The sequence below is a fragment of the Triturus cristatus genome, chromosome 12 (genome assembly GCF_964204655.1).
Source record: "Triturus cristatus chromosome 12, aTriCri1.1, whole genome shotgun sequence".
In the NCBI taxonomy this organism is placed as follows: domain Eukaryota; kingdom Metazoa; phylum Chordata; class Amphibia; order Caudata; family Salamandridae; genus Triturus; species Triturus cristatus.
The window spans coordinates 533167376-533190759 of NC_140595.1; positions in this window are offsets into that span (position 1 = coordinate 533167376).

A 23384-nucleotide genomic window follows, 5' to 3' on the forward strand; every position below is an offset into this window, starting at 1 on the left:
AGGACAATGCTGCAGTCACTTGCAATGTCCTAGCAACTCCCTGAGCTTACTGAACACTTCCATACAGCCTTGCCAAATACTACGCATCAGACATTACCCTAGCACATTTCAATGTGGTTGTCTGCATCACCACACTGGAATGCAAAGTCACACATTTATAGCGCCTCCTCGGCTGTTAACAAACCGCCATGCTGCTAAATAGCACACTGACAGAAAACTGCCAACACGTGGTCCATGCTGTTTGCGACAGGCTTGGGGATGAATAAGCTGTCTCTGTGCTCAGGAAGGCTACAATGTAACACGTTCTTCATCATTCAGCCACGGCATGAGATTCACTGACTGACTTGACGTCACGCGTGACAACTCAAGTGAGTCAGTCTGTATATGGCCAATGGCTACTGCAAAGACAGCCCACAGCCACTGCTAAGAGTGTGTCACACACACACATAGGCGGGCTCGGCCGTCCTCGGCATGAGCGGGTGGCGCAGCTGTGGACGATAGTTTCTGTTTTGTCAGTACAGCCCACCGCTGCTCACACCATGCGTTGTGGACTTGTGCCCTGCCGCAATGTGAAGACCCCCTTGGTCAACCGCGAGCCAGGCCACCGCCAGAGTGGTGGTGTCTCAACAGGCACTGCAGTCCAGCACTGAGCAGCCATGATCAGAATGCTGCGCCAGTCATCGACTCGCGTCCTGGACCGCGGACGCTGCTCATGGTGCATGGGGTAGTCGTCGCTGCTCATGCTACGAGTGTCAGACTGATTTCCTTCTCCAATATTCTAATAATTTAATTAATATTTATGTCACTATCCTTCTCCAATATCCTAATAATTTAATTTACTTTTAAGAGCGTGTGATGCGTCATGATCATGATGAGCCTTAAAGTAATGTTGCAGCTGCTGAGGCCTCCGAGCTTAGCTATCAGGCAGCTGAGATCATGAACCGCGCTGGGGCCCCTCTCACATCTTGTGGTTGGGTCCCACATGGCAGAGAGCCTAAACTACACAAGTACTATCTCTGAACGACTTGTTTAATATCATGGTTATACATTTGTTTAACAACACAATCAGTTTACAAGGGCACTAGTTTAGTGCCCTTCAATTTCTGGTACAGTGCAACACTTTTTCGATCTTCTTAGAGTTTCTCTTTGCTGAAATGGGTGTAATTTCTGACACTTAAATGTTTCCCTCGTCTTCATTATTTGATTTTGCTTGCGAGAAAGTGTCACTCATAGTCATTGAATGTCACTCATAATTACACTGACCTTATGAAAATGTCCCACAAGCAATCTGAAACCTTGGCAGCAGGGGCGGTTTCTCCATTAGGGCTCAGGGGCTGCTACCTTCTGAAATTTCTATGCATTTACATACGAATATATTAAATAGATAGATTTATTTAGCGATATGATCGTATCTCTAAATAATTTGATGCATTTAAGTCTGGACTGTCTGTTTCAGGCTGCCTTCCCCCGCCTCGCTCTGAAGCAGGAGTTGGAAGCCAGGCAGTAAATCAACTTTCTGAACTGTGATGCACGACACAGGTCTTTCTGCTTTAAAGCCCTTCATTGCCTTTGTGGTCTATGGCTGTATGCACTCTGTAGGCCAGTGACGCAATCAAGAGTCACGGTTTCAGGTGTCAGAGACTTCAGCCCTGCGTGATTTCAGACGTCCGTCATTCAAAGGTGTAGATCCCACTCTTTCGTCATACGTGAGAGTGGATGCAAGCACGTCTCATCTGGTGCCTTGTTCTCTGTAATGGTAAGTGTTTGCATGCTAATATTGTGTTTTATATATTGTGCTGAGACCCCTTATCAGGCTAACCTCCCCAACTGTGATACCCCAGGCCCTTGCTGCAGCTCGCTCGCTCCTTTAGAAGATGAGCTGCTGTATTTGGTCCCCGCAAAATGGAGCCAAATAACGAGCAGGGCTCTTGTTCCCTTGCAAAGTTGATCCAAATATACGAGTCAAGTCCAAAGCAAGAGATATGTGCTTACTGTGGAATATGTGCTCACAGTGAACAGTTTTCTGATGTATGACATTAAAACTGGCCCTGTCTTCATGCCCCTAAGTTAACACTGATGCCAAAAACATTTTTTGACTTGCAAACAATAAATGCTGAAAATGTTAAGGAATGCATTTCAGCGATTTAGTTCCTCTCTTATTTCACATGCTTTACTTAATCTTGCCTTCCTCAAGAGTTAGCTATTTTATAATGTAGTTGTTTATCTGTATTTGTTTCTGTGCATACTTTGAGGCTTGAGCGTGCCTGGTGTTCATGATGGGCTTTGATTGAGCATGCAGGCGCTAAGGCTGAATCCAAACAAAGGGGTCGATTATGATGGCGGTCGGGAAAGCATTCCGACCGCCGTGGTAGCGGAAAATTACCGTCCGCAGGTACCGCGGCAAAACCGGCAGTCAAATTAGGATGCACTGCCTGAAACATCCTACCGCGGCAGTCGAATTCTACGATACACCGCTGGAAACGTCCGGAAAAGCTGAAAATTCATCCACGGTGGTCGGAATTGCTGCGGAAAGACCCAAAACCTCCATTTGCCCAGCGGTCAGGAACGCATGGAGGTGTCCGGGATTCGAGTTTCACTATCCGCAGTAGTGCTTCCGCTGTCCCCGAATGGCTTGATTCTCCGCTGCGGTGTGATGGGCTGCTTGAGGCATCATGATTTGTCCGGCGGTCGTAACCGCATTCCGCACGGCGGTCCCTCTCTATTGGCTCCGCCCGCCACATTGCGGAAGGAAATTTCGGGCGGATCCCAAAACTTCGCAGCGGACGGGAACTGGGCAATCTTTGCTCATCGTAATCAGGCGGACGCGAGGATCGCCGATGGAGTGCGGAAAAGGACATTTTCAGCCACCGCCAGCACCACGGATGTGCCCACAACTGCCATCCTTATCAGCCCAAAGTGCTTATGAGTGGGTTGGCCTCTCTACAGAGCACAGAACAATGTTTATGTATTCCATTTCCAACTGAAATTCTGTGGATATGTGTGTGAAGGGGGTACACAAATGTGAAAATATTTGCAAGGCAAAAGTAAGAGAAAATAATGTGCTTAAATTTGAGGGAGTGCTGTGCATGTTTTGGGGGCGGTGAAGTGACAGAGGTGTGAGGAAGTGCATTCGGGAGTGAAACGAGGATGCTGAGGAGTAAAGAGAGGTAGTTGAAGATGTGTAGAGTGACAAGATATGCAGAGAAAAAGAGGATATGTATCTAACATAAAGCATACATAACTGAAGGCCAAAACCCGTTCCATAGGCATCAATGCTATTTAATTCACAGACTCACTATTTCAGAATCTAAACATTTCCAATGTTAATTATTTATAACAAATCATTGTTGTTACTCATTTATCTTAAACAGCTAACACCCATTGGCAAAGCCAATCGTACTGGCAGGCTTTAGGTGTATGTCAGTTGTTGTTTCATTTATATGGATACAATTACATCTCAGAGAGAAACCAAAATATCGGTCAGGTGGCATACTATGGGAATCACAGAAATGTATTTGACATGTTCCTTTATAGAGAGTCCCCACTTTTTTTTCATCTGACTTAAAGACCTGTCTGCACATATTTCCATATGACTGGTTGCAGCCAGCAGCTGTGGGTGCTTCTCAGAGTTTGGTTAGAGAATATTTTTCCAAAGTTAATGCTGCATGCAGTGCAAGACACTGGGCAAGCATACATTTTAAAGGGCTAAAGTTGTCATGCTGTACAATTTACACATTACAGTAACTGTTAAACATATTAATGCAGGAAGATATGGGGCAGTGTTTAATGTGTTTAATATTTCAAGACTATACGTTCCCACTGCTTTATAAGAAGGGCTCGAGTCAGGGTACCACGTGGGTGGACGGCGTCCCCCCACTTATTTTACCAGGAGCTCGATAACCGGAGCAAATGGAGCCACACATTCACTCTTTGGCCTCTCTGGGGCGAGATCGGAGCCCATTCAGAATGCTGCTCACGCGCTGGCTTCTCTGATGCAATCGCATCTAAGGGGTGAGCGAGGGGAAGCAATGAGTCTGATGGTGCAAGCCACCTTTCATGACGTCATTTCCGGTCGTGACGTCAGCGTCCCCCCACTTCTTTTTTTAGGGCTTGTGCCCTGTTTATAAGCCTTGCTTTATCGCTATATTCATTTGCTAATCTTTTTTCATTTCTTTCTCAGGAGAGGGACTCACCCTGGACCCCAGGTTTGTCCATTGAACTTGTTTACATCGCTCGCTATATAAAATTAATGCCCAACGTTTATGCACACCACTTTCAAATGTCACCAGCCGCCATTGCTTGGCAGATAGATATGTCCATAAATCTGTCTGCATGTGATATTAATATTTATAAAGCACGTGTACACCGGAGTTTCATGTGCGCTACGAGTAACAACCTAACTAGAGTCCGATTTAAATAATTAAATTAAACACTAATTAAAAGGAAAGCACGAGGACATTGTAGGAAGTGAACTGTGTTGTCGCTCTCGGTTAAAAAAGCAAAGTTTTCAATCATGCGCCCTCGTCGCCCTCGCGCACCCATTAGCTCGAGAAGAAATACATATTTGCCATACCAGCATCTTCAGTAGCAGCGCATATTAGAATGGAGAACGAGGTACTGGAGCATGTACTTTGACATTGACCCAACGCTGAGGCACTGTGTTATGTAGGAAGGTTTTAAACGGAGTAACAGCGCCACCTAGTGCCCACGGAGAAACGTTCAGGTTTCTCGAGACAGTCATGCGTGGACTTTTCTTCCTTGCTGACGTGTTACGTATCAGTTAACGTTAACTGTCTGGGTTAGGTCACGATTGAAGTTCATTAACCTGATTTCATCTACTAAAAGTCGGATAATTGTTTGAGAAAAGATCGTAGCACTCCCCGTGTCTACTAATATTGCATAGCTGGCAAGTTTTCATTTTGCTCGTGTGTGACATTTCAATGGTTTCAGCTAAGGGAGTAGCCAGGGAAAAAAATACATTTTGAGCCCTGTGAAATTATATAACAGAGCAACATGAGTGATCTCGAATTTTCCTATGAATGCCAGTTAGAATTGTCCACCCAAGGAAAATTTGCATAGAATTGTTCATAATAATACATTATATAGCATGGTTTAAAATTGCTTTTGCCTGTATTGACATTTCTTTTATTGTCTCTATTTTCTTTTTTTCATTTTAGTCTTTTTTCAGTGTCCTTCTTTCTATCCATCTTTCTCTCTTATTTTCTATTGTTCTTTCTTTTCTTAGTTCCATTCACCTTTCATTCCTCTTTCCATCTTTCCTTCAGTTTGTCCATCCTTCTTTCGTTCCATCTCTCATTCTTTTTACCTTTCTGTCCTTTTTATTATATCACTATTTACTTTTCTTTCCATCCTTCTTTCAATTCTTTTCTTGTTCCTTCCTTTCTTATGATCCTCTTTTTCTCCCTTCTCCCCTTCATGCCATCCTTTTTTCTTTTGTTATTACTTCCATTTGCTGTCTCTCTTCTTTCTGTCCGTCACCCCTACCCAACTTCCATTTCTTCATTCCATTATTTCAATCTATTTTTCTACTCTCCCTATTTCTTCCCCTCGTTCCCGTTTTCAATTTAGTTATTTTTTTCTTGCATCTTTACTTCTTGGTGTCCTTCTTTCTATACTTCATTTTATATATTTTCTTCTCTCTTTGTTCCTTCCTTTTTATTTCTTTCCTTTTTTGTGCCATTTTCCATCCTGCTTCCTTATTCCTTTCCATCTATCTCTCTTCATTAGCATTCTACTCTACTTTCTTTCTTTCGTGCTCTCTCGCTGCATTTGCCTCTCACTTATTTTGTCTTTACTATTTAAATCATTTATTTTTATGTCTGGCACCTTTTGGTTTCTTTGTCACCCTTTTGCCCTCATCCAACAGCTTTGTCATGGTAATTATTCATGCCGTACTGCGAGCCACAGATTGTTTCCAGTGGCATCCCTGCTTAACCTGATAAAGTGGGTGCTTCATTACCCATTTGGTTTCAGTGCACTTATGAGTAAACATTCAACTGCCAAATGTGTGACAGAGTGACACTTTCTTGCAAGTAAAAGCAAGCAGTGAAGTGCATGGGAAGAGAAAAATATCAGAAATTACACCCTTTTGAGCAAAGAGAACCTCTAAAAATATATTGAAACAGCTACAAACCCCTGAAATAGAAGGTTAACAGTTGCTTTATATATATTGTGCTTTCCACAAACTTGCATAACTTAGAGCAGGTGCAGTGTGTGTGGGACTGGCATGGTGAAAGATAGGAGCCTTGCGGCCAGACAGGTTGGGGACGCCCTGGGTGCTCGTCTACTTGTGAATGTGCACTGGGAAAAGAAGCAAGCAGGACTTCCGAAGCAGCACATTGGAAAGTGCAAAGGTTTTTAAGAGGGAACTTTTTTTAGTGAGGGTGCCGAGAGTATGATAACAACACAGCTGTGACATCATAAAGTCTTTTTCTATGATAATATTACTGCTCCTGTGCTATACTTATGGCAATAGTACTATTGTTATGTCATGCGATCAAACCAGTGGCGTAGCAATGGGGGGCGGTTGTGACATGAGCCTGTTAATAAAAGGGCCCGGGTGCACGTGCTCGTGGCCAGTTCTAGTACCCCTCTACACTGTGTCTGCGTCTGTTATTAGTAGCATGTGGGCCTAGGGCCCACAACACCACAGCGGTCTGCCGGGGCCACACGAGTTTTGGGGGTGGTGGCCTACTCCCTCACTCTTACCTGCGGCCGTCACAGGGCGGCAAACGCTGGACTCGCCAGCACCCCCCGCTCATACATGCGGCTGGCGAGGGGCGGCAAACACAGGGACAGCCATGGTCAGCCAAAGTTCTAGTTACGCCGCTGGATCAAAAACTATATCAGGCGCATAGAACTGCTCACACTTGCACAAGCTACCAAAGATGAACCCACTCAGCTATCATATAAGCAATCAAACGTGTGAGATGCAGTTACACACAGGTCTATTCCAAGGGGTGCTCTAACCGGCCCTGCTCTTTCACCAAGGCGCGCAACCCTGCACTTGCTGTAAGCTGTACACACATTTATGTATGCAGAAGCACAGGAGTCCTATGCGCTGCAGTACTTAGACCTGTAACTTGCAGTTTACATACAGACGCCCCCACCCAAAAAAGCACTGACCTTTACAGTACCCTGCAGCATGAACACACTCACACCTACCTGCGGCCTGTGCGCAGGGACCCCCTGAGCTGTTTGCCATGCACATACTTTCCCAGGAGTTTGCTCCTCCAGGAGTTTGCTATTGCCCAGGTTATGGACATAGACCATGGTAGCGTTGGGGGGCTCCTCAATGCTGGTCCACTGGGGGCCCAACCGACAGGTAGCAGCAAATATTTTTAGCCCTTACCTTCCATGCAGGCTGAAGTTAAATATGGATTTTGAAGAGGTATGTCTATCAAAATAATCAGAATAAAGGTGCAAAATGTCTGCAGACACATTAGCCAGCACGTGGCCATTTAGTAAATAACATGCTTATGCACACCAACAGTGTGTAGTAATGGGCTGCCTGCAAAACACTTAGTGTAAACTAGCGAACACTGACAGGAATAATGATTTAATTAAAGCAATCAGATAAGCAGCGATTCAGCTCGGATAGTGGCTTTTAAGGCAGAGCCTGCTAGGGGAGCCCACTTGAGACTGATCTACCGGAGGCAGGGAGGGAGGGGGGACCTATGGGATGCTGGCTTTTCTGTGCCCAATACCTACCTGCTCCTACTGGCCATTAACAATGAGGCTGTGAGGTCTCTCTCTCCAGCCATCAGAAGGAATTCCAGTACAAAGCCAATGAAATGCTCATCCCTGTTTTAAAACCAACAAATGTGGAGAATAGAGAGAAAAACCTCAGACCAAGGGGACAGGATTTAAGCATCCAAACAACATGAGAGATTCCACTTGCTGAATCACTAAAAAGTAAATATCCTCACATCCAGTTACAGTAATCAAACTAATTTGATACCACTAGATTTGTTTTTTACAAAACACATAGATCATTTAATTATATATTCATTAAAAATGGACTCCATTTGATATGGAAAAAAGAACCCTCCTGGTCACATTCCTTAGGGCACCCAGCATGGTCAGATTTGCCCATTTTAACCAGGGTAGTGCAGGTGTAGAAGCAACAATGTAGTATTTTCAACTGAACTAATCAGAATCGAATGCACTTCAACTTTAAATGCCGATAATGGCAAGGTGTGGGCGCCGTCGGTGTTGTGTGTCAGCAGGACAGGACTATGGGGCATATTAACAAGGGCATTATCGCCGCTTTAGCGTTGCCGCTAAAGTGGCGATATTTTCATCGCCCTATTTACAAGGTGGTGCTAACATGCATTAGTGCATGTTAGCACCCGTTTTCCCGACGCCTCGCTTTTCATCTCTAATGAGATGCAAAGTGGGCGTCACTGGGCGTACCCCTGACGGACTACCTTGTAAAATATCGCTAGATGTACATCGCTATATTTACAAGGAGGCCCGCGCATTTTAGCAGATGTTAGTTTTTGGTGAAAACCGCGGTTTTCGCCAAAAACTAACGTCTGCTAAAATGCTGACTTACCTATACCTAACAATGGGGGTGGATTATGCTGATAAGACCACAGGGTCGTATCAGCAAGGTTATCGCCGTTTTCCATGGAACATCGCTGGAAAACCAGCGATGTTCCATGGAAAATACCGCTATCGCTGGAAAATTATCGCCATTGCACTATGCGTTGTTGATACAGCGATAGCATGGTAATAATTGCCAGAGATAGCCGGCGATAAATAAGTTCTCGCTAAGAGCGGCCAGCGATAATTATTGCTGCCGCTTGATAATATGCCCCCAAGTGCCCAGCAATCAGTCAGCCTAGCCAGAGGCACTCTGACCAGCCTGAAGGTTGTAGGGTGATTCTCCAGACTAGCAAGCCTAGGTATACTTTCATCTTATAACACAGGAAAAGGAAAAGTAGGGGTCACTTCTTCACAATGGGAAAAGCTGGCAAGATGGGACCAGTTGCCTCGGATTTAACAAGGCTACCCTGAGACACTGTGACCAGCCTTAATGTGGTAGGCAGCAGTTTTTTCTGGTAAGTGAGGCTTGGTGCACTATCGTCTTCTAAGCTGACAATGGCAGATTTGGGGTCATTTCTTTGCAATATGAAGGGTCACAAGGATGGAGCCCAGTGCCCATGAATTAGCAAAGCGAGCCCAAGACACTGCGGCCAGCCTTAAAGTGGTAGGGGATACCTTGATTTTTCATGGCTGTCAGGGCTTAGCATACTTTTGTCTTCTACTGTCAATAAAGATAGGTTGCAGGTCACATCTTCATATTGGAAAGGGTCATCAGGATGGGGCCCATTGCCTAGAATTCTGCAAGGCTAACCCGAGACATTGCAACCACCCTTAATGTGGTATGGGTAGTTTGATTTTTTTCCTGGCTGCCAGGGCACAGCGTACTTTCATCTTAAAATGCTGATAAAGGCAGATTGGGGGTCACAGCTTCACAATGTGGAAGGTCAGCAGGATGTGGCCAAGTGCCCAGAAATCAGTGAGGCTAGCCTGAGACATAGCGACCAGTCCTACATTAGAAGGGGTACTCTAATAAGTCTAATGTTTACCTACAATGTGCCTGTACGGCTCAAGACCAGGGTTCTTGGATGAACAGTTTAGGCAAAGGCCTTGCTGTCCCAGAGCAGACCTAACCTGCAGTATCCTATAGACTCAATCAATCAAATTTGCTGGCTGAAGCCGGTATTCAGAGGTGTCAAATTATGACTTGTCCAGGACATAAATTTACACATATTGGCTACTGTTGTTTTAGTTCAATGTCCCCTGGCTAGAGGTGAGAGCACAGTTAATGGGTGGTGGAGGGTTGGGTTGTCTGCTGGAACAACGAGTTCCTCAACAACGACTCCCTAAGACACACGGTTTGTTATTTGACTTTGTCTCCACCACACAATTTTTTACTACGCATTCTTTTACCACACATTTTTGTGGTAAAGAAATGCATGGTAAACCCCCCCCTAAATTCTAAACCGAACCCCTCCCACCCCCTAAAAACATACACAAACCCCCAACCTCCGAAAACCTAACAATAATCCGTCCCACCCCCTAAAAACTAACACACCCCACCTCTTACCCCCTAAACACTATCACTGTGGTGTAGTCCTAATAGTACCCTGTCATGCAGGACTTAAGCTGTTTACGGATAACATATACTGTGGGTCTGGTGGCAGACTGACTCCGTACACCCCCGCCGCATATGTTAGCCTATGGTTTGCATTAGCTAGCTCGCAGTGCCACTAGAATCTTCTTTTATCAGAGAGATTAGTTTTTGGCAGCCTTAGAACACTCGTGGAAACAATATACTACTTTTCACCCAGTCACGTGTGCATGCTTGTTTTTGTTCTCAGAGAGATACAGAGAAGAAAAGTCGAGCGTTTTTGCAATAAGAATTTATTGTACCGTAGTTCTTCTCATGTAAAATAAGTGCGCTGTTACTCCTGTAACACAGTAGCAGAGATATAGAACCAGCAGTACAGTGAATAAAAAGAAATAGTATTGTTCTACCATTTTTCAATAGCCATGAACACATACATGAAATATGAAATGCATTTATAAAATAAAGTGCGTACTCCTAAGCTGCCTTACTAGATGTACCTAAGTGTACCTAGCATGTGAGTAGGTGCTACAGAGCCTAAGCATAAGAGCCTAAGAGCTAAAAATCCCACTAGGCTTTAGTCAGAACCTCATACCTGAGTAGTGAGAGTGTGGGACTTCATCCTGGACTTGAGCTGGACACCCCACAAGGGATCATCAGACCACTGTCAGCTGGAGCGATGGCATGCCGGAGCTGCAGCGTCTCTGGTCAGTGTGTCGGTCTTGAAGTCTCGGTTCCCTCCTGCTTTCTGATAGCAAGAGGTGCTGTACTTATACAGTCTATGTACGTGTATTACCCATTGTTCAGTATGAGGATGACGTTGGGGATTAAACCTTGTGCGTCGATCGGAGAGGTGAAGTATACCTCCTGGAGAGTGTACTCATCAATTATTCATATATGCTAAAGATGAAGTCTTAGCAATATCGATTAGGAAAAACACACCCTCTGCATGGAACTAGGTGAAAGGTTTAGTCCATAAAAGGCTGCAGTCCTCATACGGCGTTATGTCCCTATAAGGCATTCTGTCCTTATTTGGAGTTATGTCCTTATAAGGCTCGTTCATATGAAATGACGGGAGAAGGATGTAGGGAAAGTGTACGATGTTCCCTGGACCTATATTAGGGTACCAATATGAAATATAACACCCACTCCACCTTATACTTAACAATAATAATACACATTTATAACAGTGTCAGTGCATAAAATTATCAAGTAGTCATTTAAAATGTTTCTAAAAACTTTTAAAAATCATTTAAAATCAGTTTAAAAAATGAGGGAAAATGTTCTTTGTTAATGTTTGACATTGTTGTAAAGTTCCGCAAATCACAGTTCTAAATGAGTTCGATCACACAAGTTGAACTACTGTAAGCGTACTTAGAAGGCCATGCTTTGAGATAGAAAGTGTCAATTTGAAAAGAGTCTCTTTTAAGTGAGAGATGAAAAAATATGAATGGGAAGGAAAAAGTTCCATATTCGTTCCGAGCACACGGTGAGCCAGATTCAGATTTGAAGTTCTGGCTGGGAGACATAACATTATCGCTGCCTGTTACAGCAGGGGACAAACATTGCAATACCTTGCATAGCACGTCAAGTGTGCATAGATGTAACTCCTCGTTGCCAACAGCTGGTGTGTAGGCCTCCGGTACCGGATTCGAAAACTCGGTGTCAATGCTGGAGCTGAAATTTAATTCAGTCATGAAAGGCACCTGCGGTTCCTCAAGGAAGGTATGCGTCAAGATGGGAATACGCTGGGGACAGAGTCGTGCATGGGACCACAAGGGTTCCAGCCTGGAGTCTAAGTCCGCCTCCGCAAAACAGGCATTGGAAGACAGGTACTAGGCTTTCCTCAAAGACTGGTCTGAAGGAGAAGAACCAAGAAGCACTTAGTTCTCTTAGGCGAGGTGCACCGAGATGCTATACCATACGCTCACGGTAATGTCTTTCCAGGAGAGCCTTCACAATCTCGCTGGTGGATGGTCTGTCCATTGCGCTGCAGGCAGACGATGATCAGGATTCCAGCTACAGTGAGCAGTATCAGAGGTAGACCCCCGAAAATTCTTCCAAACACGGAGTGTATGAAGTTAAGAATAACTCCGAGGATAGTCTGGAAAGTGCTAAGGAATCCAGACCCTATGGTCTTAAATAGGTGAATAATGCCACTCGTATCAGACATGTTAAAGATACGTCCCACCATTTCTCCAAAAGTAGGGGTTAATTTGTTCGAATTAGCGCCTGTATCTCTGTCGAGGTCCTTGCAAATTGAAGTTGAAAGGTTTCTCGAGCAGAAGTCAGTGGCACGGTTTTCTGTAAAAGCATGGCTTTCATTCTGCTCAAAGCATCAAACTATATTAACAAAACATTCACTGAAGGCCATACTAGCGCCTCCCTGACTGTATTTGTCAGACGCAACAATACTTGCATACAGCAAGTATCCCTGGTGTTCATGGTGACCAGATATGCAATGCCTGGAAGCATGCCACAACAACCTTGATCGTTCAGCATCAAGTAACTCCCATTCGAAAGTAACTCGAACACTGGCGATATTACTGCAGCTGGTGTTCCTTTCATGTGGCAAGACAGATTCGAAACTGAACCATTACATGCTCCGTGCAAAACGATATCTTGGCATATGAGAGAAGCGCTCAAAGCTTTCTTGCAGTTGGTACCACTAAGAAACACTGCTCGATCCCCACTCCGGCATCAAAATGTATATGGTAAATCCCAGGATTTCTTAATGTACACTTTACCCAATTTTTCTTATTTGCCTGCCTGTCTTTGCTCAAGGCAATAGTGAAGCTTAAATGTAGTGACCGGGAGAGTGATTTGGCTGTTGATAAGTCAGCTACTGTAAATGGTAGTCTGTCCAGTTTTTCAATTTGCAGCATTGTATATTTAGCTCCCCTTCATGCCATTTCGATCTGTGTCTCAGTTAGATTGTATTCTGAAAACAGAGACGTACTGTTTATAAAACGCCAAGGCTCAAGGCCTGCACGCAAAGATTGAAGCGTCCAGCTCAATAACATAATAGAACGTAACTGTGATTGGGCGTGTTGTAATATGGCTAAATCCTGTTCCAGTATGTCAATAGCAGAAGATACAATGTTGCCCAATGAATATTCTCTGGAGGTCAAAGTTAACCCATTATCCACCACAGCAAAAGCTTTTTCTAAGTTTATACAGTCTATTTCTTGTATTCTCTCTGCGGCTTCTTGTTGGGAAATCTTCCAGATTTCATTATAGGCAGCATAAATGCCTGCATATATGAAACGTTTTTGATGTTGTTTCCTAGGTCCTAGTAGAAAGTCCCTGAGATCTATGTCCCGTGAGAGTAAAGATAAGTGTTGTTTCACTTCTAGTAGTGTTGAGGTCTCTAGCCATTTCAGGCACAACTTCCCAACACTATACGATGTCACTAGCCCTGGATGTTCTCTCTGTACATAACGTGGGTCTGGCCTATGCATATTGAGTCCCTCGGTGATGTGCAGGAACCTTTTATGATATGTGTTTGTGTCTAAGGGCCAAACCGCCCACTCCTTCCAATTGGGGTCTGTTCTATTGTACTTTAGTATGTCATCAATTGTTGCCCCTTCCTTTGTAGAAGAATTCTGCCACCCATGTGTTGGTGTAGGAAACTTTGGAGAGTTCAGGTCCTTCATCTTGGCTAATCCAAGACAGGATGTCTGTTGCACAGTATCATTCAAAAAGATCATCTGCTGTGGAATGAGGCATGCTCTAAATAGTGCCTCTGTACCCTGGACTTGACAGTCCCTTGACCCCAAATCGATTTTGTGTCAATTTCGTCTTCCCATAAGTCGAAACCTTGTTCAGACAATTGGGCCAAAAAGGAAGCAGAGTAAATCTGTTTAGTGTTTGTCAACATAATTTTCAGTGCCGATGTTGGTGCAACCTTATAATAGACTGAGGCTGGATCTGTGATGTTAAACCCTGAAAAGTATGCTAAGTTTTGTGCAAACGTTTGTGAACTACTTTTTGGTGGTGTTGGGCAATGTTCCCACTGATTGTATTCAAATACATTCCTAGGTGAAATGGATTTGTGCTGGAAATGATGACCAAAATGCTGGTAACAGTACAATTTGTCATAATCTGATGAACCTTCTAACATTTCATTATTAGAAAATGCAGCAGTTTTCTCTAAATCAGATAGCATGTTATTAACTGTTTCAGTGTCCCAATGATCAGAAAATGTACTGGAGGTAATGAAATCACCTAACGAGATTTTAAATGCATGATTAATTCTTAAAAGTTCAGTCGGTCCGAATATGTTGAAATCAACCTTGTCCCATACTATACCAGCTGGCAAAGGAACAGCTGTGATGTTCACTGATGACAAGTCTCTTTGTTCACGATGTGATGATGTCTGTAGCTTCAGGAGGATGTTGACCTTTTGGGCTGTGGAATCTTGTTGAAGATAATGTTCATTAATAAGCATACTAAAAGTCAATACTAAAACTAGCCATAAAAGAAAAAACATTATCCCAGAAATTACCCAGAGCTCAATCCAAGGTGATACCAGGTATGTCTTTTGAAGAAAGAGAAGAAAGTTTTTCAATTCTTGCTTGAATGGTGTTTTGGCTGGCGTCATTTCCGGCTCGCTTGGATCCAGTAAAAACGTATCAAAGTTAATGAAATAGCCAGAAGCAGTTTGATCAATTGTAGGAATTGCATCGGGATTAGTTGAAATGCCCTTTTCCTCTCGATGAGGCATGTTGATGTAGACATCTGTATTAGGTCTAATTGCAACTTGAGAATTATTCTGCTTTTCATTTTGAATTTGAATGTTTGGTTCAAGTGGAACAATTTCCATAGCATTGTTGCTTAGTCCTTCATTCCTTACAGGTGGCTCTTCAAACGTGATGAGTTGTTCTGTTTGAACTTCTTGGATTGTAGCTAGAGGAGGACGCCTGCTACATCGGAGTCCACTAGGCCTACTGTTTAGTATCGGCCACATAGTGTGGTTTGATTAAGTCGATTGAGACAAATCTTTTCTCCTTTTTTCCGGCAAGAGGCGGGTGCAGCACAGTTCTTGTTCTGTGTACTGCAAGTACTGGTACACGTTTTCTGTAAGAAGGTCCAAATTCCGTTTTGTCCGCAAGTTTCTCTCTGACCAGATCCCCGACTTTTGGGATCCAGACAGGTCTTGCCGTGACTACCTTGACTTCTTCAGTGGCGGTCTGCTTTAGATGGACATTGCATTGTTTTGTCCTGGACTCCTTTAGATCCTGTTAAACAGCAAAACGATCATGGATGTCAAATCGTTTTTCATCCGCCACTGCGCCTTCACAATCAAGATCAGGTACCCACATTTGTGTCCCAAAGAGGACTTCATATGGAGTGACACCCCCTAGAGAGCTTCTTGGCTGGTTATTTAATGCCCGCTGTACCCCTTACAGGTGTGTGAACCAACTACCGCCCTTGCCTAATACCCTAGCTGTTAAAGATTGCTTTAAGTCCCGTTTTTTTCTCTCCACAACAGAATGATACGGCGATGAGAACGCAATGCAACGCCCATTCCTTCCATGGCCTCTTTGTAAGCACATGAGCTAAACGCAGGGCCGCGGTCAGAGCGTAACGTGCTAACTGCGTGTGTTCCGATAAAGACTCACAAATCTTTTATTAACAGTTCGAGCGTCAGCAGAATGCTGAGGCCAAACCCATCGGAATCTCGAGCAGGAATCCACTGCAACCATGATATACCTGTAAGCCCGTCCATTTGTAAGGAGCTGCAGTGGTCCAAGTACACACATGCGAGAGGTTTGTCTGACTTCAGTAATGGCATCTGCGCTGGCCGTGCAACGTGGAGCCTTTCATCTGTTGGCAGATGTCGCATTTCAAGACATAGTCTTTAGTTTGCTTGGTTAACCCTGGCCACCAGTAGCGCTGTTTCAGTAAAGAAATAGTCGCCGTAACCCCTGTGTGCGCAGAGCCCAAACCCTTGTGTGCAGTTAGTATTAAACCTTGCCTACGATCCATATTTTGTATTACTCTATCCCTCACTCCAGGAATCCGAGCATATGGAATGCTTTGTGGATCTAACTTGTAGGAGTATTTGAATGGAAATGTTTTAGGTACTGCTGTGCTACCTTTGCGTGATGCATTGACAGCTACCATTATATCTCTGTCTATTCTCGTTTTTGAACGAGTCAGCGCATATACGGAAGCTGTGCATACAGCCCCCTATGCGGCTTCATCAGCCAATGAATTCCCTTCAACGTGAACGGCATCACGTTGATGACTCAGTGTAAGGATCACGTGAGTCCTTGGTAGTTCGGAATTCAATTCCGCTACCTGTTCCCATAGCATTTTGTGCTTGATTGTGCCACCGTTTGCGTCCTTAAACCCGTTTAGTTCCCAATGTTGTAAGTACTCATTGTATGACTGTACACAGTAAAAAGAATCACACTTGATCACTGTGGGGAATTCATGATCTGTATTTACAAGAGCAAGTATCAATGCTTTTAATTCTGCCAACTGAACCGTGCAGTCTCCTAGAGATTGCGTTTTTGTGCAACTAGGATGGAACTTGCAATCACACATGCGACCTAAGCGATAGCACATGCTGAAAAATATTGTTGCTTACTTCCTATGGCCGGTTGCGCAGATCCGTCAGTGTAGATAATATATTCATACTGTTCAAGAGGCAAGATTTCTTTAGGTAGAGGATATTCTTGTTCATATTGCAGGAATGCCTGAGTTTTTAAACTGGCATCAAATCTGTATTCAACCTCTGTTGCAGTAAGAGAATTCGCCCATTGTATCCACCTTGGATGTAACACTTTCGCATTTGGGATGCTGGCCTTTGTAACAGCTTCTAAAGGTGGTACTGGAGTTACGACAATAATACGTTTCCCCTGAGCCAGTGCTTTTTCTCTCACTACAGCAGTCTGAACGGCTGTCAGTATTTTTTTGTTGAAGTGAAACGCATTTCTGCATTTGTGTACAGGTGTGATTTGTAAGCGATTGGTACAGTTTCTCCCTCATTAAAGGTCAAATAAGTGTACCCGCATTGACCCGCTATTATTCGGATAAATAAGTGGCATACGTTTACGCGTGTCTGTAAGTGTTTGGAAGCAATCATGTCTTCCTGGAGTAAACGAAGAATATTAGTATGTTCTTGTGTCCAATCTTTGGCTGAAAAGTCAGGTTTGATTAATTCATAGAAAGGTTTTACCCTTTGTGCGTAATCTAAAATGTATGTCCTCCCAAAATTTAGGAATCCTAGAATTGATTGTAAATTTTTTTATGATTTTGGAGGCTGAATCAGAGCACACTTTTCTAAAAAGTTAGCTGCCAGACTTTTGCCTTCACTTGACAACTCATATCCCAAAAATAGGACATTGAGGTGGGCTATTTTCGACTTTTTGAAGTTGAACTTGTAGCCTTCTGCGGCAAATCCCATAATAATGGTGCTTACCCTGGTCAAGTGCCTCTCTAAGTCATCGTCAGTCAGATAAATATCATCCACATAGGACAACGCTTCTTCATCAAAAATTTGAAGTAACTCAGTTACTCTTGCTGAAAATACAAAAGGGCTGTTTTTATACCCTTGTGCTAATCAACAGAATTGTCGCTGGGACCCTAACACACTGAAGGCGGTCAGATACCTGCTTTCAGGTGCTATATTTTGGCAGAAAAATCCATTTGAGATAGCAAGTGTGGTTTTGTATTTTTTGCGCACAATGTCATTCATTAATGCGGCGCTGTGTGCATTTTGTACAGCAAATGTCTTTGTGCATGAGTTTAAATGTCTGTAATCTAATACTAGATGATATGTATTATCTTGTTTAGAAACGGAAAACAAAGGATTGTTCATTGGTGAGGTACATTTTTCAATGACCCCTTGGTATTCAAGTTGATCTAAGATCTCCCTGACCTGTTTTTTAGCTTCTTGCTTTATTGGGTATTGCCTCTGAGCATTAGGTGAAACTTTCGACAGGATCACGTGGTAGGTTGAGTTCTTATCCCACCCTGCATGATTTTTGTACAATGCTGGAGCTTGGGCTACTGCCCGCTCCTGTGCATATGTATGTTTAAGGTGATTGGGAACGTAGTTGGAAAATGCAGGAAATATTATACTTTCTCCCCTAGGGCACTCAATTACGAATGCAGGCGGCCAATCTTGTTCTGCTAACAGGATGTCATAACCAGATGATAAATCCTTCCAAAAAAGAGCTTTTACTTTCCTGGGTTTGTCCCCCTCCAGCCGGAGTGTTACTTCATGTAACTTATGTGGGACACTCACCCTGGTGTCTGGTGTTTCCACTGTGATGTAATCATTCAACTCCGCTGTCACCAGAAATTCCTGCAGGTTCAGGCAAGCCATTGTTACTTCTGCCGCGCTGTCTAGCATCGTCAGGGCCCATTCCTCGTTCAGAAGTTGTGTCCTCAGAATTCTGGGCATGTCTGATGTTCAGAACAACAACTTTCTTTTTCTTAAATTGAGGTTTTGGATTTTGCTTATCTTCTTTTTTAGAAGTAAAGTCTTGAGTGCACTGCTTGTCCCTGGAGTGTGTGCGCTCCTCTCTGTGTTCTGACCGTCCTTCTCTTTCGGAGCCTTTCTTTGAGCCCTGAAAGGAACGAGAGGAACGTGTATCAGTATCCTGATACCTGTCAGGTTTCCTAATATTATCCCTATTCCTAAGGTTGTACCTCTTTTCAGAGTGCTCCTGTTGAGGAGACCTGCCTTGGGACTGAGATCTCTTGTATTTAGAGTTTGCTTTTTTATCCCACTTCCTTTTAGAACAAGTAGGTGTCTGTTTAAAAGTGCCCTTTTCAGGACTGCCCTGAAGTTGAGGTTTCAAAGCTTTTCCCCCAAAACTATCCCTACCTAATTCTGCATTTACAGTGTCAATTATCTTGGGTAGTTCATTCTCCTGTTCTAATGGAAAGAACTCCCTTAGGCGTTGGCGGATTGCCACTGATGCTGCCTCCCCTTAAATGTTAGCTAGTATTATTGCTAATACCTGATCATAGTTGTTTAACAACTTCATCCCTAAGTTCAGGGCAGGTTCTGCTCCATAGTCATTTTGTATTTGTCTTAATACATCTGGTACTACTGCCAATGAAGGAATACCATGAGTTCTGGTCTATATGGCAGCAAACACTGTAACCCAAGAGGTGCAATCCTCTAACTGTGGTGTAATCCTCATGGACAAACAGATTGTTAACATTCTGTGTTTCTCAAATGGTGTTGTATTTGGGAATACTGCTTCTAACTGGGTTATCTTCTGAGCTACCCAGAAATGAATTTGTTCACGTTTTGTGGGTACTTTGCCATTACCGTGTGTAATATTTGTGGAGTAATTTTAGTACCTGAGCTCTGTGTAGAAGCTGCAGTAGGTGTAATTAAAGTTGGTTGGATGGCTAGTGTCCTTAAGACGAAGTGTGTCATGTTTCTATAGAGTTTTATGAACTCTTTGTGTTGAACAAGTAGTTCATCCTGTGGCATTGTGTCAATGTCTGGATGTGGTGCATAGGTCGCTAATATCGGCCATGTTGGTCCTGGAATCCCTAAAGGACCAGCCTTGCTCTTGCTTTTATGTGGGGTAGGGCGCCATTAAACCAGAAAATATGTTCCTGGAAAGTAAGCGGAATCTCAATCTCCTCAAAAGGTGTGTAGACCGCTGGAATGTCATCATGTATATAATAATGAAAAGTTTTTGTTACAGCATCGGCTGCTGGGAATATAACCCATGAGTAGAATACCTCTGTTTTTAAAGCTTCGTGTGCCTCTATCACGAATATTACTACACCTCCTATGGGTTGGAACCCATGTTTAAGTAGTTTAACTGTTAAAGTTTGACTTACTTTTGTTGCAATTTCTATTGCATCTGTATCTTCCTCTGATTCTGGAAGTGGTTGCTCTAGTGAGTTTAAGGTTGAAGTTGCCATTGTGTATGGAACACAGACTAACTGTCCAAGGAAAGGATGAAAAGGTTTTATGCACAATTTTGGGAAGTTTTCCTTTCAAGTTTGATTAACCAACAGCCAATAGATAGGATGTCTTGCCTACTCAGCTGTGGCGGAGTTTTTCCACTTACTCCAGACGTCTCTGGGTTTTATAAGTAGGGTCTCTGAGATGAAGCATGACTGGGCTGCTCATATTCTACTGTTGAGTGAGTGCGCCAAACCAAATGGTTGGGTGCCATGTATAGACCACGTTGGGCGCCATGTAGTGCAGTCCTAATAGTACCCTGTCATGCAGGACCTACGCTGTTTACGGATAACATATACTGTGGGTCTGGTGGCAGACTGACTCCGTACACCCCCGCCGCATATGTTAGCCTATGGTTTGCATTAGCTAGCTCGCAGTGCCACTAGAATCTTCTTTTATCAGAGAGATTCGTTTTTTGCAACCTTAGAACACAATAACCTCAGACTCGTGGAAACAATATACTACTTTTCACCCAGTCACTTGTGCATTTTTGTTTTTGTTCTCAGAGAGATACAGAGAAGAAACAGTTGAGCGTTTTTACAATAAGAATTTATTGTACCATAGTTCTTCTCATGTAAAATAAGTGCGCTGTTACAACTGTAACACAGTAGCAGAGATAAAGAACCAGCAGTACAGTGAAGAAAAAAGAATAGTATTGTTCTACCATTTTTCAATAGTCATGAACACATACATGAAATATGAAATGCATTTATAAAATAAAGTGCGTACTCCTAAGATGCCTTACTAAATGTACCTAAGTGTACCTAGCATGTGAGTAGGTGCTACAGAGCCTAAGCCTAAGAGCCAAGAATCCCACTAGGCTTTAGTCGGAACCCCATACCTGAATAGTGAGAGTGTGGGACTTTGCCCTGGACTTGAGCTAGACATCCCGCAAGGGATCCTCACACCACTGTCAGCTGGAGCGATGGCATGCCAGAACTGCAGCATCTCTGGTCAGTGTGTCGGTCTTCAAGTCTCAGTTCCCTCCTGCTTTCTAATAGCAAGAGGTGCTGTACTTATACAGTCTATGTACGTGTGTTACCCATTGTTCAGTATGAGGATGACGTTGGGGATTAAACCTTGTGCGTCAATGGGAGAGGTGAAGTATACCTCCTGGAGAGTGTACGCATCAATTATGCATATGTCCTAAGGATGACATCTTAGCAATATCAATTGGGAAAAACCCATCCTCGGCATGGAACAAGGTGAAAGGTTTAGTCCATAAAAGGCTGCAGTCCTTATAAGGCGTTATGTCCTTATAAGGCATTCTGTCCTTATTTGGAATTATGTCCTTATAAGGCTCGTTCATATGAAATGACGGGAGAATGATTTAGGGAAAGTGTACATTGTTCCCTGGACCTATATTAGGGTACAGAGATGAAATATAACATCACAAATCCCCTCCCTCTAAAAACTAATATGAACCACTCACTACCTTAAAGCTAACTCCAACCCCTCCCACCCCCTAAAAATGATTACAACCCCAACCCCTAAAAACTAACACAAACCCCCACCTCCTAAAAACTAAGACGACCCCCCACCCCTTCAAATCTACCCGAACCCCTCCCACCCCCTAAAACTAACACCGTACCGACTCCCTCCCCACCCCCAAACTCCTCTTCCCTGTTCAGTTCCTCCGAAGCTCCTCTCATCTCCGCCCATCCCAAACACTAGACCGACTTAGCCTGAACTACGCACATGCGTGCCTCAGGATAAGTCATTGTTCGGGCAAGTCGTTATTTGGCTTGCGCGACTCCGGAACTCATTGTTCCGGAGACGTTGTTCAGGATGTTCCCGGGAGGGTAGAGTGGGAAGGGACCAGATAAAGAACCTCAGAAGGGAAGTTTGGAGACATATTTAAAGTCAGAGGAGAGCTGGAATAATATTGAACTGGAACTGGAATAATATTGAACGACTTAAGAACTATCAAATCGGTACCATGCTGCTATCATAGACAAAATAATGGAAACAGGGTAATTCTCCTTCCGCCACAATGTCTCTTTTTTAACATGAAATGCCATTCACTACTACTAATAAAAGCGGAGGTTTTTCTGGGAAGAAATTCTAGAAGGTCAGGAGGATGTAAACTGGAAAAAGTAAGAATCTCTGGGAGCTAAAAAAAAGAGGTGAAGACAACAGGATAACACAAAGCAAGCTGATTCGCTTTGGGCTTTAGAGCGGCAACCTACTAGGCACTTTTTGTCTCATCCTTGCATGTGCCCGGTGCCAATGTGGCTGGGGTCTGAGCCACAACCTGACTAGGTAAATAAATAAAAAATGATAATGGCGTATGGCTATTGCTTTTGTCATCTATTCCTATTCTTCCCTTTTGGTATCCTTCTACGCAGTTGACAGAATCTCTAACTAGCGCATGACATCGTGTAGATTACTGGCTTTTTCAGATTACCCACTGTTTGGTTTAACACACAGCATCTCACTTCCCTGTGGCTAAGCTGGTCACATGCCCTTATTTATTTATTTTTCAAGTTTTATATAGCGCAAACCCGGCCCGAAAGTATCAGAGCTCTTTACATGAGCACCAGTTGTATTACAGACGGACACATTCGTTTTTAGGCACGGGGAGATTAGGTGATTTGCCCAGAATGACAGGATGGTGACCCTCTCGCCAAACTCGAACCTGGTTCCCCAGCTTCAAAGTCAGCCGCTCTGGCCGTCAAGCCACATCCTCTCCCAATCCATTGCACCACCAGCTGCTGCTTCCCGTAACACAATAAATGCACTTCGGTGGCCACTACACAGGACATGCAGCCAACTTCCATAAAGGCCGTAAACAAAAACCTCTCAACCACGCACCCTTCACAGTATAGCTTGCTATCAGTGTGGGTATGTGCTTCAGCGACCCATCCAAGGGCAGTAAGCGCTATACAAATGCCACAGTACAACACAATGCAGCAAGATGAGGGAGATGCTACAAGAGATCCCTCCTTTGTGTCACCATCTCCTTCCTCCTGCTGCCCCAGTAGGGGATGCTAGACTATCCCACATCAATATGGCCCGGGTCTCAGCCACACAAATTCACCATCACATTTCTCTCCATCCCTCTGGTGAACATTCCCTTCAGCATTCTCGCCTGCTCTTCCCTGTGCTGCATGCATATTGCAGGAGCTCTTAAACCTAAGTGGCTGAATCATGAAATATTTATCAAAGAACTGCAAAACGTCAGCGGCCATACATGGTGGTTCGTTAGCTTCTTAAGTATTCGTTTTCTCATCTCTGAAGCTCAGAAGACCTGTTTCTAAGATGTGTACATAA